The following is a 16,108-nucleotide window of genomic DNA, read 5'->3' on the forward strand; positions in this document are numbered from 1 at the left end:
CTGCTACAGGATGTCAGTTATGTCACAAAGCAGTGTCAGAGAATTTAACCCAACCCAACTCAAAAGTAGAGGGGCGGGTACTGCGTCTGTCAATGAGCTTAAGAGAAAAGGATTTTACGGTAAGATTTTACAAAAATCCATTTTTCTCTGTCGCTCATTGACAGACGCAGTCCTCTTGATTAATATCAAATCGGGACGTCCCAAAGCAGTGCCACAAATGAGGGGTGGGATAACAGAAATCAAAATTTAAATCCAGAAGGCCCAACCGGTGCCGACTAGAAGTCTTAAAGGCTCATCAAACCAAAGGATGAGACTCAACTGAAAATCCAACAGAAAAAAACCCTCCAGGTAGACCAACGGTCTCCTCAAATTGCGGCCTGCAGAACCTTGCAGCCAAAAGAGGCATCCGCCTATGCCATCACATCAACTTTATAAAATTTTGTAAAGGTATGAACCGACGACCAGGTAGCCGCCTTGCAAACCTGGACCACTGACGCCTGATGGCGGAAGGCCCAGGAAGCACTAAGCGCCCGAGTGGAGTGTGCCTTAACAGGGAACGGAGGATTCCGACCCTTAATAGAATAAGCCTGTACCACCGTCTGTCTGATCCATTTGGAGATAGTCGCGGCAGATGCAGGCAACCCCTTTTTGGGGCCATCCGTGATCACAAAAAGTGAATCCGTTTTACGAAACGAGTCCGTAGTTTTCAGGTATACCCTGATTGCCCGAACCACATCCAAGGAATGTAACGCACACTCCCGAGGATGACTGGGCTTAGGACATAGGGAAGGCAATACAATGTCCTCATTCAGATGAAACTCTGAAACCACTTTAGGAAGGAAGGATGGATTCGAACGAAGAACCACCTTATCCCTATGAACCACCAGATATGGGGAACGACAAGATAATGCGGCCAGTTCTGACACCCTGCGTGCAGAAGTAATGGCCACCAAGAAGGCCACCTTCTGGGATAAAGTAAGCAAGGGAATCTCCCTGATATTTTCAAAGGGAGGTTTCTGAAGAACCGACAACACTAAATTAAGATCCCAGGGCGGTAAGGGCGCGCGCACTGGCGGAGCCAGGTGCCGCACCCCCTGGATGAAATTCCGCACCAAGGAATGAGTAGCCAAAGGTTTCTGAAAGAAGATTGCTAACGCTGAAACCTGACCCTTGATAGTACTCAAGGCCAGCTTCTGCTCAACTCCTTGTTGCAGAAAAGCCAAGATTCGGGTCACCGAATAGGCCCGTGGAGGAAATCCAAAGGATTCACACCACGCAATATACAGTGGGTACGGAAAGTATTCAGACCCCCTTAAATTTTTCACTCTTTGTTATATTGCAGCCATTTGCTAAAATCATTTAAGTTCATTCTTCTTCCTCATGAATGTACACATAGCACCCCATACTGACAGAAAAACACAGAATTGTTGACATTGTTGCAGATTTATTTAAAAAAAAAAAACTGAAATATCACATGGTCCTAAGTATTCAGACCCTTTGCTGTGACACTCATATTTAACTCAGGTGCTTTCCATTTCTTCTGATCATCCTTGAGATGGTTCTACACCTTCATTTGAGTCCAGCTGTGTTTGATTATACTGATTGGACTTGATTAGAAAAGCCACACACCTGTCTATATAAGACCTTCCAGATCACAATGCATGTCAGAGCAAATGAGAATCATGAGGTCAAAGGAACTGCCTGAAGAGCTCAGAGACAGAATTGTGGCAAGGCACAGATCTGGCCAAGGTTACAAAAAGTTTCTGCTGCACTTAAGGTTCCTAAGAGCACAGTGGCCTCCATAATCCTCAAATGGAAGATGTTTGGGACGACCAGAACCCTTCCTAGAGCTGGCCGTCCGGCCAAACTGAGCTATCGGGGGAGAAGAGCCTTGGTGAGAGAGGTAAAGAAGAACCCAAAGATCACTGTGGCTGAGCTCCAGAGATGCAGTCAGGAGATGGGAGAAAGTTGTAGAAAGTCAACCATCACTGCAGCCCTCCACCAGTCGGGGCTTTATGGCAGAGTGGCCCGACGGAAGCCTCTCCTCAGTGTAAGACACATGAAAGCCCGCATGGAGTTTGCTAAAAAACACCTGAAGGACTCCAAGATGGTGAGAAATAAGATTCTTTGGTCTGATGAGACCAAAATAGAACTTTTTGGCCTTAATTCTAAGCGGTATGTGTGGAGAAAACCAGGCACTGCTCATCACCTGTCCAATACAGTCCCAACAGTGAAGCATGGTGGTGGCAGCATCATGCTGTGACGGTGTTTTTCAGCTGCAGGGACAGGACGACTGGTTGCAATCGAGGGAAAGATGAATGCGGCCAAGTACAGGGATATCCTGGACAAAAACCTTCTCCAGAGTGCTCTGGACCTCAGACTGGGCCGAAGGTTTACCTTCCAACAAGACAATGACCCTAAGCACACAGCTAAAATAACGAAGGAGTGGCTTCACAACAACTCCGTGACTGTTCTTGAATGGCCCAGCCAGAGCCCTGATTTAAACCCAATTGAGCATCTCTGGAGAGACCTAAAAATGGCTGTCCACCAACGTTTACCATCCAACCTGACAGAACTGGAGAGGATCTGCAAGGAGGAATGGCAGAGGATCCCCAAATCCAGGTGTGAAAGACATGTTGCATCTTTCCCAAAAAGACTCCTGGCTGTATTAGATCAAAAGGGGGCTTCTACTAAATACTGAGCAAAGGGTCTGAATACTTAGAACCATGTGATATTTCAGTTTTTATTTTTTAATAAATCTGCAACAATGTCAACAATTCTGTGTTTTTCTGTCAGTATGGGGTTCTATGTGTACATTCATGAGGAAGAAGAATGAACTTAAATGATTTTAGCAAATGGCTGCAATATAACAAAGAGTGAAAAATTTAAGGGGGTCTGAATACTTTCCGTACCCACTGTAAGACCTCCATGTGCGATGATAGACTTTTCTAGAAGTCGCTTTCCTTGCTTTAATTAAAGTAGGAATAACTGAAGTTGACAATCCCTTGTCCTTCAGCACCTGAGTCTCAATAGCCAGGCCGTTAAAGCCAGCGATTGTAAAGCAGGATGGAAGATCGGTCCCTGAGACCGCAGATCCTCCCTGAGAGGAAGTCTCTAGGGAGCGTCCACGACCAGCCTGACGAAGTCGGCGTACTCGGGTTGACGAGGTCAGTCCGGAACTACCAGGATAACTGGAATTCCTTCCACCTCTATCCTGCGAAGAAGCTTCAGCAGCAACTTGAGAGGAGGGAAGACATACACAGTAGCTGATACTGTCCCCACGGGGCGACCAGCGCGTCTGCTGTGTTCGTTCGCGGATCTCGGGAGCGGGTTACAAAACTCTGCGCCTTCCTGTTGAGCCGAGCTGCCAACAGATCCACCTCCAGGGTGCCCCGATGAAGGCACCGCTGGTGAAATATCTCTGGATGAAAAGGCCATATCCCTTGATCCAGAATCCAACGGCTGACATATTCTGTCTGCCGATTTTCCACCCCCGGAGTGCATACTGCGGGGAGAGCCGGAACAAACCGTTCCGCCCAATGAAGAATGCTGGCCACCTCTATGGCCGCCAGGGCACTCTTGGTGCCCCCTTGGTGATTGACATAAGCCACGGCCGTGGCCTTGTCCAACTGAATCCAAACCGGGTTGCCCTGAAGCTACTCGGTCCAGAAAATCAGACAAAGTCTGATCGCTCTCAGTTCCAATACATTTATCGGTAACCTGGATTCTGTCGGAACAAATGACTTCTGGCTGAGCATCGGAGACCGAAGCTACCAGACCAGAGACTCACTGGTCCGCTCGCTCAACCGGATCCGATTGTCCAGAGAATCGGGATTCCGATTCCATCTGAAAAGAATCTCCTTTTGTGATCTTTTGCAAAAGTGAAGAAAACGTTCTGCTCAAGGAGCGGGAACTGCCGCTCCCTGTTGCATCAAGTCTATTACTGCTCCCCGCAAAGCTTTTAAGCGATCCGGGGATAGTCGAATGTTGGAAGGGAAGAATCGCAACGGTAGAAGTAATCGAAACTTGATTTTGTATCCCGACCGCATGACCTCGCAAACCCCTTTGTCCGAGATTCTGGAAAGCCATGGATCCGGAAACCGGTGAAGACGTCCCCCCACCCCAGAGATGGGTGGGGGCGCACCTTCAGGCTGTCTTCTCTTCAGGTTTGGCTGAGTCTGGCTTTTGTTTTCCTGACCAGCGCCCTCTGAAACCCCCTGAAGGGGCTTTGGAGGACTTCCCCTTATCGCCCGCCCCAGCGGAGCGAACAAACTTTTTATGAGCAGAAAAGGAAGGTCCTCGCCTATTACGAGGTCCTTTACCTTTAGCTGTCTGTGGTAAAAAAGTGCTCTTACCCCCAGTGAGATCCTTTATAATCTCATCCAAGGTGGCCCCAAACAGGCGATCCCCCTGAAAGGGAAGATTAGCCAAAGTCTTTTTGGAACCTTGATCAGCCGACCAGCACTTTAACCATAACACGCGTCTGAGGACCACTGCTGAAACAGATGCATGTCCTAGCAAGGGAGTGGCGTCCAGGGCGGCGTCACAGATGAACTGTAGCCCTTGTATAATCTGCTTCAGCAAATCTGATACTGCCGGGGGGGATACTTCTCCCCTTTATGTCACGGCGTAACAATTTGGTCCATTCTGTCAATGTTTGTGAAACTAAACCAATGGCAATCACTGGCCTAAATGTTGACCCTATCAGGGAAAAAATGGAGCGGGATTCGGCTTCCACTTTTCGATCCACCGGATCCCTAAAGGACGGAGCGTCCTCCAACGGGATAACAGTGGCTTTATTTAGTCTGGAAATTGGTGGATCCACCACTGGTGGTACCGCCTTAAAAAAAATTTTCTAAAAAAATCTTGCCAGGACCAAAGATCCCAGCAAGGAACTTAGGTCCTTACTCCTAACTAGACAGAAAAAACTGACATCCTGTAGCAGGGAGAGAGAGGATATACCCTCTGGGACTGCCCCTAAGGTGTGGCCAGAACGTTTTCCTTCTGCCTAGTGTCCTACTCCTGTAGAGGGCAGTATAACCCGATTTGATATTAATCAAGAGGACTGCGTCTGTCAATGAGCGACAGAGAAATAGATGTTTTTTTTTGAAAAGCAAAGCGAACCCAAATTCAGGGCTTGTCAGCTTTGACTAGTGGTAACCTAGGAATCCAGGAACTGCTTAACAGCACTATTTAAAATCATCAGAAGGGGTAAAATGAAGAGACATCAGCAGATAATTTGAAAAGATGTTTAAAAGCAAGCAGAAATAAATGTTTAAAATAAAACAGACCGAGATTTGCCAAGAAAATCTTACTTGGCTATTTTGAAAGGAGTGATCCTATCTTTCCTAATTATTTAGATAAATAGGAAAATTATTATAGTACTACGTTAGCCTTAAAATCGTAAGTTTTTGTTCTTCAGATATGTCATTCTTTTCTATTGGTGTAAAATTTGAGGCGTTGAATTTTAAACTGGCTGCACAATGGAATCTCCACACATCTGGCACGTGAAAGTGCAAATAACATAATTGTAATTTTTAAAGTAAGATCCCTTTGAAGTAGGGCTAAGGTTTTGTTATTTACTTATTTATAATTTTTGGAGGAGTCATTTCTTTTTTGGAATATAAAAATACATTTTTGTTTTAGAATCAAAAAAAAAAAAAAAAACGTATTACCGGTCGGTTAGTGAATTTTTTTTTTTTTTTTTTATAGTTCACTGCCCGTGGAGCATGTGCAGTGTAGAGCGTTGTCTTCCAGGGCTCAAGCGCTGTTGCAGGCCATGAGTGGTCGGGGCTGGCTGGCACATGTGCAGTAGTGGCTCTGGTCTGAGATCTGGTCCTGTGCCTGGTCAACGCATGCCCAGTATCGCGCTTTTAAATTCAAGTACATTATCAACAGCCCTCACTGCATATGTGCCGGCCAGGCACCAGATCTCAAAGACAGGAGCCACTGCTACACAGTGCCTTGAAAAAGTATTCATACCCCTTGAAATTTTCCACATTTTGTCATGTTACAACCAAAAACGTAAATGTGTTTTATTGGGATTTTATGTGATAGACCAACAAAAAGTGGCACATAATTATGAAGTGGGATGAAAAGGAAACACTTTTTTCAAAATATTTTACTAATACAGTAAAACCTTGGATTGTGAGCATCATTTTTTCCAGAAACATGCTTGTAATCCAAACCGCTCGTATATCAAAGCAAATTTTCCCATAAGAAATAATAGAAACTCAGATAATTTGTTCCACAACCACTTATTCATAAGTCTTTCAGTTTATAGTCCATATAAAAAGTGTGACGAGACCCTTGCTTGCTCGCTTCCACTCTCCCGACACTCCTCTGTTTCTAGTCAGCTTGCAGATCGCAACGTGTGATGGTTCGGTCAACCAAGGCTCTGGGATCCGAACTACAGCTATGTGCCGTTCGGAATCCATTAGAATAAACACCAAGCAGGCTGTATGTAAGTTCAAACAGGAAGACAATTTATTGGAAGCACACTTATACAGAATTTGGAACATCCTGCCCCCAACAACCGCTTTCCCATTGGTCAATTGCACAGTACATGCCGTCCTCCTTCAGGTCCTCCTTAGCCATGCAAATGAGGACTCGAAAATGAGTCAGCAGGGATTGGTCAGATAGCTTGAGTAGAAGGACTGTTATGTGTAATGAGACAGAAGCCCCCAGGGGACAATCAATGTACACAATAGCCAGACACAGAACAATGGTTCCATAACGAGCCCCCAATACACATTACTCTGAATGTCAATACATCCCTTAGCAGACAACAGGTGAGTTCATTAGCACACCCGACAATAGGTGAATGGAAAGCCACCTCAGACAAAAGCAAAATTGTTAGACAGTCAGTCTCATCATTGAACTTCCTGGAATGACCATATTAGGAGTTGTACTTCCTGGCCAAAGACCTCATGGCAAATGGGAACAAATCTCAATATTTCTTCATGGAGACCTTGCTGACAAATATGAAGCAATCCAAACCATCAACCATCTGTCCTTAAATTCCAGTGACGGTGAATACCGTCACAAAAAGATTATAGCAATTTGATAGGTTGTGTAACCATAAAATGTCCATCCAAAAATGGCGCCTCCACAAGTGGATTAGAAACAAAATTCTGCAGGAGCTACAGAGTATAAGGCCCCTTTCACATGGGCGTTCCGTATGTCCGTATATCACCCCATCCGTTTGCGGGTGATATACGGACATAATGCATGTCTATGGGACATGCGGATGTCAGCGGATGACCATCTGCTGACATCCGATTTGCGTCCTTTCAGTTCTGTTCCACTTTTTGGAACGGAACAGAACCCTATTTTTTCTTCCGTTTAAAAAACGGAAAGGACGCAAAATCGGATGTCAGCAGTGTCATCCGCTGACATCCGCAATCCCATAGACATGCATTATGTCCGTATATCATCCGCAAACGGATTGGATGATATGTGGACATACGGACCGGATGACACAAAATGTCACCCGTGTCCCTGAAAAAAAAAAAAAAAAGTGCCGGAGCGGTCCACTCCGTGTGAAAGGGGCCTAAAAGAGAAGAGAGGCGCCTCTAACTTTAGTAATATGGTTATATTTAATGAAGGTACAACATTCAGCAACTTACATGATTTATGATTAACCACTTGAGGACAGCCCCACGCAGATATACTGCAGAAGGGCGGCCCTCCTGTGCGAACCGACGTACCTGTTTGTAGACGCTATAACTTTTGCTCAAACCAATCAAAATAATACACCTACTGGGATTTTTTTTTTACCAAAAATTAGTAGCAGAACAAATATGGATCTAAATTGATGAATAAATTAGATTTTTCTTCTATTTTTTTTATTGGGTTTTTATTTTATATGTTTTATAGCATAAAGTAAATAAATACTTTATGTTTAAAGCGCAAAAAATAAAAGCCGCAGACGTGATCAAATACCACCAAAAGAAAGCTCTATTTGTCGAGGGGGGGGGGGCGGGGGGGGAACATACATTTTATTTTGGTACAACGTCGCATGTCCACGCAATTGTCAGTTAAAGCAACGCAGTGTCGCATCGAAAAAAATGGCCTGGTCTTTAAGGAGGTAAAGCCTTCCTGGGCTAAAGTGGTTAAAAGAGGCACATACAAGTATGCAGGCATCCGGGAGAAAGCTGTTCACATAGACCATCCTCTGCACCACTAGCTCTAACTGCTGTCAGTCTGCAATCGTGACCGGGAAGACTACCTTACAATAGAGCGTTCTGAAAGCGAGGCTTGAAGCATTCGTGGAGCGCAGCTTGGAAGGGATGACGTCCATGGCGGTGCGGAGGATAGTCTATGCGAACAGCTTTACCCCGGATGCCTGCATACTTAGATGTGCCTGTTTCAATCATCAACCATGTAAGTTGCTAACTGTTGTACCTTCAATAAATGTAACCATATTGCTACACTTAGAGGCACCGTTTTTATACGCTACTTATATAAAGACATTGCGTGTTTATCAAGTGAAAATTTATAAAAAAAATATATATATTTTGCTGGTCTTGAAAAACACTCCCAGGCCAAGTTACTCTCAATCCAAGGTTTTACTGTAAATATATGGAAAGTGTGGTGTGCCTTTGTATGTCAGCCCCCTTTACTCCGATGCCCCTAACTAAAATCTAGTGGAACCAATTGCCTTCAGAAGTCATCTAATTAGTAAATATAGTCCACCTGTGTGTAATTTAATCTCCGTATAAATACAGCGGTTCTGTAAAGCTTCCAGAGGTTTGTTCGAGACAGTGCTGGGACAAGGTCATCCAGCGCCCAGGGCGAACGTGCAAAACTGCGCCCCCCCCCCTGGGTTGTGCATGACCAATCATTTTACCCATGCCTGATAACTACACTTGATAATTACACCTATGTATAGAGTGCTAAGGTCAGGACTGGATAATTTACCCCTATGAGGCATTTCATATATGCATGAATACATACATACAAACACTCAATATATACATTAAACCACCAACTAATGTACCTGTCTAACCCAAATGTCTTCCCTGAATTTTTTTTCATAATAAACGTTTAAATCCCAACTTCAGGAAAAAAACAAAAAATCAACCGTTACAATGGGGCATGAAAAGTCCCAGTATATTAATAAGACTAGCATGTAAAAAAAAAAAAAAAAAATGGTTTGATATTCTCATTGTGTGTATGGGACTTTTTTATTCTAGGAGCAGAGGATTAGGGTAAAACCACTTAGTCCCAGTTCACACTGGTGTGATGCGGGAAACCCTGCTATTCAGTGCCGGTTCCCACATTGCACCAGAATCGCACAGTGGTTTACACTGAGACCTGCAAATCTCTGGGGGGTGTCAATGTAAAGGTAATGATGACACTTTCAGATTGGTTCGCAGATCGCAGTTCAAACTGTGAAATGGTGCAGGAATTGGATCCCATAGGTGTGAACACCCATGCAATTCAATTCCAGTGCGAACCAAAAAAAGGGCCCTGCTCCATTCTTGTGCAAATGGGATGCGATTTCAGCCAAAAAGTTTGTATGGCTGAAATCACATTGCACAGACATCGCATGTGATCTGCACCACAATGTGGTGCAAATCACATGCGATGTCTGCCATTGCAATAGTGTGATTCGGCACTTAAACTGGCACACATGCATAGGTTTTTTTTTTTTGGTATAGCCAGTGGGCTGAATTGAAAAAAAACACTTACAGATTCATCCATACAAGAGGTGGATGAAGAAATCCCCTCCACGAGACGTATTCTGACGCTGGGCACTCTTCTCTGTCAGAATACACTGATCAGCATTGCAGCTGATTGGCTGCAAGCTGCTGATCGAACAAGGTTTTCCAGCAGGCTCCCATTCTACAGAAGCTCCCATTCTGACAGGCGGCCAACAGGCAAGGCCACACATAGATCAAAATTCAGCTGGTCCCTGCTGAACCGAACAAATTTTGTTTCATGTGTACCCAGCTTTACCTTACTCCTTGCTCCAGTAGGCTCTCTCCAGTGCTGTGACTGGTCCTCGGGAGCTCCTGGGTAAACTGTGACTGACTGGGTCACACTCCAGCCTCATCATACCATACAGGGTTAATGTTCCTGCATGGTATGTGATGAGACTTTGGGTGGTAGAGGAGAGCACTGTAGCTGGCTGGAGAAAATATACATGAGGCGATATCCTCCAGCACTGCAAGGGTGGACTGTTTCACTTTGCTGGAGTTGGGCTGCAACATTATCACTTGTTTATGATCAATCTTTGAATAGGTTAGGAATATACTGGGACTTTTCAGGCTCTACATACTGTAGATGCAGGGCCGGCGCTACCACTAGGCGAGTTAGGCAATCGCCTAGAGCGCACTGCCTGTAGGGCGCCTTGCTGCTGATTTCCCCCTCTTAGTCTGTCCCTCTCCTCTCCGTTCGGCTCTGCAGACTGATCAGGGTCGGGCGGGAAGATTAAAAAGCCGAGCTGACACTTTACACTGAGAAGCTGCTGAAAGAGCCTGAGGATCACTCCACATGAGGTAACACTTCACTGACCAGACCCTCCAGACCTTGCCCCCCCCCCTTCTCTCCCCCCCCCCCCTCTACCTGTCACCCCTCTCTCTCCCTGACCCTTCTCTCTCTGTCTTTGCTAGCATTGGAAATCCCTTTACTCCTTTCTGTTAATGTTAATAAACTCCTTCCTTCCCATCATCTCCCTATGTATAAGAGCCGGTTCACATATGTGCAGATGCACTGATCGCATGTAATTCGGAGCGCACTGCTCCTTCATTACATGCGATCTCCTGTGCGGATGCGAGTTCAGCCATACACTTTGTATACACTTCGTATGGCTGAATTTGCAGCGGATCCACAGCAAACTCGCACAGGAGGCATTTTTTGAGATGCCTCAGGATCGGATCGCATGATGGTTCACACTTGTGCGATTCGATTCTGTGTGAACCTGCAGATCGCACTGTGATATGCGATCAAACTGGGGGTGTCGTTAACATTTAATTGACACCCCCTGCGTATCGCATATGGCAGTGTGAACTGCCAGATGTGCGGATGCGATGCGGGAACAGGCTGCATATTCGCAGCCTTCCCGCATCGCACAAGTGTGAACCAGCACTTAGTCCCGATTCACACTGGTGCAATGCAGGAAACCCTGCGATTCAGTGCCGGTTCCCGCATCGCACCAGAATTGCACACTGGTTCACACTGAGATCTGTGAATCACTGGGGATGTCAATGTAAGGTTAATGACACCCCCAGATTGGTTCAAAGATCGCAGTGCGAACTGTGAAATGGTGCAGGAATCGGATCGCATAGGTGTGAACATCCATGCGATCCAATTCCAGTGTGGACCAAAAATCGAGACCTGCACCATTATGGTGCAAATGTGATGCGATTTCAGCCTTACAGTTTGTTTGGCTGAAATCACATCACACAGACATCGCATGTGATCTGGGCAGCAATGTGGTGTGAATCGCATGCAATATCTGACATCACACAAGTGTGAACCAGCACTTAAAGTGGTATTAACCACTTCTGGACCAGAAGGATTTGCCCCCTTAATGACCAGGCCATATTTTGCGATTTGGCACTGCATTATTTTAACTGACAATTGCGCAGTCATGCGACGCTGCACCGAAATGAAATTGATGTCCTTTGTTTCCCACAAACAGAGCTTTCTTTTGGTGGTATTTGATCACCTGTGCGATTTTTTTTTTTTGTGCTATAAACAAAGAGCGACAATTCTAAAAAAAAAACAATATTTTTCATATTCTGCTATATAACATTCCCAAAAAAAAAATGTAAAAATCAAAATTTTTGATCCTTTTAGGCCAATTTGTTTTCTGCTACATATTTTTGGTAAAAGAAAATCGCAATAAGCGTATTCTGATTGGTTTACGCAAAAGTTATCGCGTCTACAAACTAGAGAAAGATTTATGTCATTTTTATTTATTTTTTTTTACTAGTAATGGCGGCGATCTGCGATTTTTAGTGGGACTGTGACATTGCGGCGGACAGATCGGACCCCTAACTGACATTTTTGACACTTTTGGGGGAACCAGTGACATTACTACAGTAATCAGTGCTATACATATGCACTGTTACTGTAATAATTAGACTGGCAGGGAAGAGGTTAACCCAGGGTGATCAAAGGGTTAAATGTAAGCCTAGGGAAGTGATTCTAACTGTGGGGGGGGGGGGTGGCTTCTGAAATGACCATAGAGACATGTAATCCTATATAGAAGGATCACAGGACCTCTGTGATCATTCCAGAGAGAAGAACGGTCAGATGTGTTTACAACATCCGACCGTTCTTCTCTCTCAGTGGGGAACGATTGCGGGGGCCCATCTGCATTCACGGCCGCCTGTCCCGTGGATCGTCATCCCTGCTGCCTAATAGGGGAGTGCACCAACGGCAGCATGTGCTTGCCCCCAGCACCACGCGCACGATTGACATAGAGCTATGTTGTTTTGCGCAGCCTAGCCAGCCTGTCGCAGTAAAACTGCAGCGGGTGGTCGGCAAGTGGTAAAATAAAGCAAAATATTTATTGTACTGCAGCTTACTAGTTCTTAGATGGGTGGCTGCATTAGTTTTCTTTCTTGCTTTTAGGTTTTCTCGCTTTTGTTTTCACATACCGATCCTACTAGTAAGTCAATCGTTTTTTAAAAGAACAAGCCGTCTTGCAGATGTAGCAGTTAGAGGGTTAAATAAAACCATTTAACTCTGACAAAGGGGTGGAGTCAGGGGCGGAGCCAATGGGGGCGGCAAAATTAAGTTTCGCCTAGGGTGTCAAAAATCCTTGCACCGGCCCTGTGTAGATGTATTCCACATACACACTATATCTTATTAAAAGGCAGGATTAATATATAGTGTGTATGTGTGGAATACATTTACAATATGTGGAGCCTGAAAAGTCCCATTATATTCCTAACCTATTCAAAACATTTTACTTTCTCTTTAGCAAACCTGCACTGCAAGGGTCAGTACAGGTTTACAGCACAGCATTGCACAGTGTAAAACAGGACAGGACACATCGGGACTCACAGGAGGAGGAAATGCAGTCTGCTATCTGTCTCTTATCTTCAGCTTGAGGAGGAGAGGAGAGGAGAGCTCCGATGTCTGCTGGGCAGAAAGCAGTGATCGAGGCTGCAGTGTAGTGTGCTCTGCTTGCTCCGCCCACCTGTACAGGAGCTCTCACGGTCCCGATCCAACCAGCCAGCCTGTACGAAACCTGTGTCCAGGAGAGTGTTTCTCTCCTTTCCAGCAAGGGGTGGGAAGCCTGCAGAAGGTATGGGCGCATTGTTGGCTCTGATTTTGGACATGTTTTAGCAACACAGGAGCTTAGAATAAAGGTGATTCTTCAGTGTTTTGGCGCCCCCTCCCACACTCCTCCCACACTCCGCCCAGGGCAGCCGCCCCTCCCGCCCACCCCTTGTACCGGCCCTGGTTCGAGACCCTTGGTGAAAAAAAAACAGTACCATGAAGGCCAAGGAACACACCAGACAGGTCAGGGATATAGTCATGGAGAGTTTAAAAAGGAGTTTAAAGCAGGGTTTAGGTTATAAAAAAAATATCCCAAGCTCTGAACATCTCACGGGCACTGTTCAATCCATCATCCGAAAATAGAAAGAGTATGACACAACTGCAAACCTCCCGCCCACCCCTTGTACCGGCCCTGGTTCGAGACCCTTGGTGAAAAAAAAACAGTACCATGAAGGCCAAGGAACACACCAGACAGGTCAGGGATATAGTCATGGAGAGTTTAAAAAGGAGTTTAAAGCAGGGTTTAGGTTATAAAAAAAATATCCCAAGCTCTGAACATCTCACGGGCACTGTTCAATCCATCATCCGAAAATAGAAAGAGTATGACACAACTGCAAACCTACCAAGACATGGCCGCCCACCTAAAATGACAGGCCAGACAAGGAGAGCATTAATCAGAGAAGCAGCTAAGAGGCCCATGGTAACTCTGGAGGAGCTGCAGAGAGCCACAGCTCAGGTGGGAGAATCTGTCCACAGGACAACTATTAGTCGTGCACTCCACAAATCTGGCCTCTATGGAAGAGTGGCAAGAAGAAAGCCATTGTTGAAAGAAAGCCAAAAGAATTCCCGTTTGCAGTTTGAGAGAAACCATGTGGGGGACACAGCAAACATGTGGAAGAAGGTGCTCTGGTCAAATGAGACCAAACTTGAACTTTTTGGCCTAAAAGCAAAACGCAATGTGTGGCAGAAAACACCTGCACATCACGCTGAACACCCCACCCCACCGTGAAACATGGTGGTGGCAGCATCATGTTCTGGGAAAGCCTTTCTTTAGCAGGAACAGGGAAGCTGGTCAAAGTTAATGGGAAGATGGGTGGAGCCAAATACAGAGAAATCGTCGTAGAAAACCTGTTAAGAGTCTGCAAAAGACTTAATACTGGAGCGGAAGCTCACCTTCCAGCAGGAAAATGACCCTAAACATACAGCCAGAGCTACAATGGAATGGTTTAGATCAAAGCATATTCATGTGCTAGAATGGCCCAGTCAAAGTCCAGACCTAAATCCAATTGAGAATCTGTGGCAAGACTTGAAATCTGCTATTCACAAACACTCTCCCTCCAATCTGACAAAGCTTGCACTATTTTGCAAAGAAGAATGAGCAAAAATGTCACTCTCTAGATGTGCAAAACTGGTAGAGACATCCCCAAAAAAACCACTTGCAGCTGTAATTGCAGCGAAAGGTGGTTCTACTAAGTATGGACTCTAAAGGGCTGAATAAAAATACACACCACACTTTTCAGATATTTTCAAAAAAATTTGAAAACCATCATTTTTCTTTCACTTAACAATTATGTGCCACTTTTTGTTTGTCTATCAAATAAAATTGTAATAAAATACATTTAGGTTTTTGGTTGTAACATGACAAAATGTGGAAAATGTCAAGGGATTAGAATACTTTTCAAGGTACTGTGTATATATACACACACACACACACACACATTTTATATATATATATATATATATATATATATATATATATATATATATATATATATATATATATATATATATATATACATACATACACACATATACACACACACACACATATATATATATATATATATATATATATGTAAACATACATATATACACACACACACACACACATACATATTGGAGAATGCTCATTTTCTTTTAGCTGTTCTGGTTCTAGCTATTCATATGTAAAGTAAAGCCAAGCTACTGACATCATAATGGTGATTAACAGAATTGGTGCAGATGACTAGAACAGTCCGGTGAAGGAGGTATGGGGATATATTGGGCAATCCACTGGGGTCTGTGATCATAAAAAGGTTCTTACCCCTGCGCTATAGTAAAGAGGGCAAACATAATGGAGGTTTATACAGTAATAAATTCCAACTTTTGCTTGAGATAATCTCTTTACCCCCTTCCCTACTAGGGCATCTCATCCCTTAAAAAGAAATCTTAATACGATCTTAATACGCAGGTGGTTTTTGTCTAGTCCACTTCCTCTTCACCCTTTTATCAGCATTTGATGGATCCTAAATGCTGCAGAGAGCATTGTAACTCTCCTAGGAGTATGGGGAAGAAGGCAGAACCATGAACCAGGAAGTTAGCTGAATGCCCTACGTGTCATTTAACCCAGAAAATGGCTGATCACTGACCCATAAGTGGGTGACCCTGCAGAGGACCGGGCCAACAATGGGGTGAAAATAGCATCCAGAGCTAAACCTCCATTTTAAAATTCTATTTAAGTTTCTATTTTTACATTTTTATCTTTAAATTCTATTTCCTTTTTGCCCAAGCTGGGATAAGGATTTAAACATTTGATAAATTAAAATAGTATTTAGATGTTCTTTCTAAAAACTGTTTGTTGTTAAACAGGTTGTATTTTTTCAGTGCAATGTATACATTAGAAAAGCAGAATGCAAAAAAAGTAAAAGCAATCCTATTTGGATTCCCCTAGCAGTATTAATGATAAAAGAAAAACCTGCATCTCAAGGGAGACATACATTTCATAGAAGGGTCACCTTAGAGCACACAATTGATTTAACACTTTATTTACTTTCTCTTACTATATAAATCCATAAAATTTCTATCCACAATCAAAATGTACTACAAT

The 16,108-nt window shown here is 44.2% G+C and overlaps 1 protein-coding gene across 1 annotated transcript in view; it reads right to left on the bottom strand.

Annotated features, from left to right (window-relative positions):
• HIBADH (3-hydroxyisobutyrate dehydrogenase) overlaps positions 1–16,108 on the bottom strand; it is a 245,004-nt gene that overhangs the window by 1,841 nt on the left and 227,055 nt on the right. The gene's annotated exons all lie outside the window — the stretch shown is intronic.

The sequence above is a fragment of the Pelophylax lessonae genome (genome assembly GCF_965119305.1).
Source record: "Pelophylax lessonae genome assembly, chromosome: 5".
Lineage (NCBI taxonomy): Eukaryota > Metazoa > Chordata > Amphibia > Anura > Ranidae > Pelophylax > Pelophylax lessonae.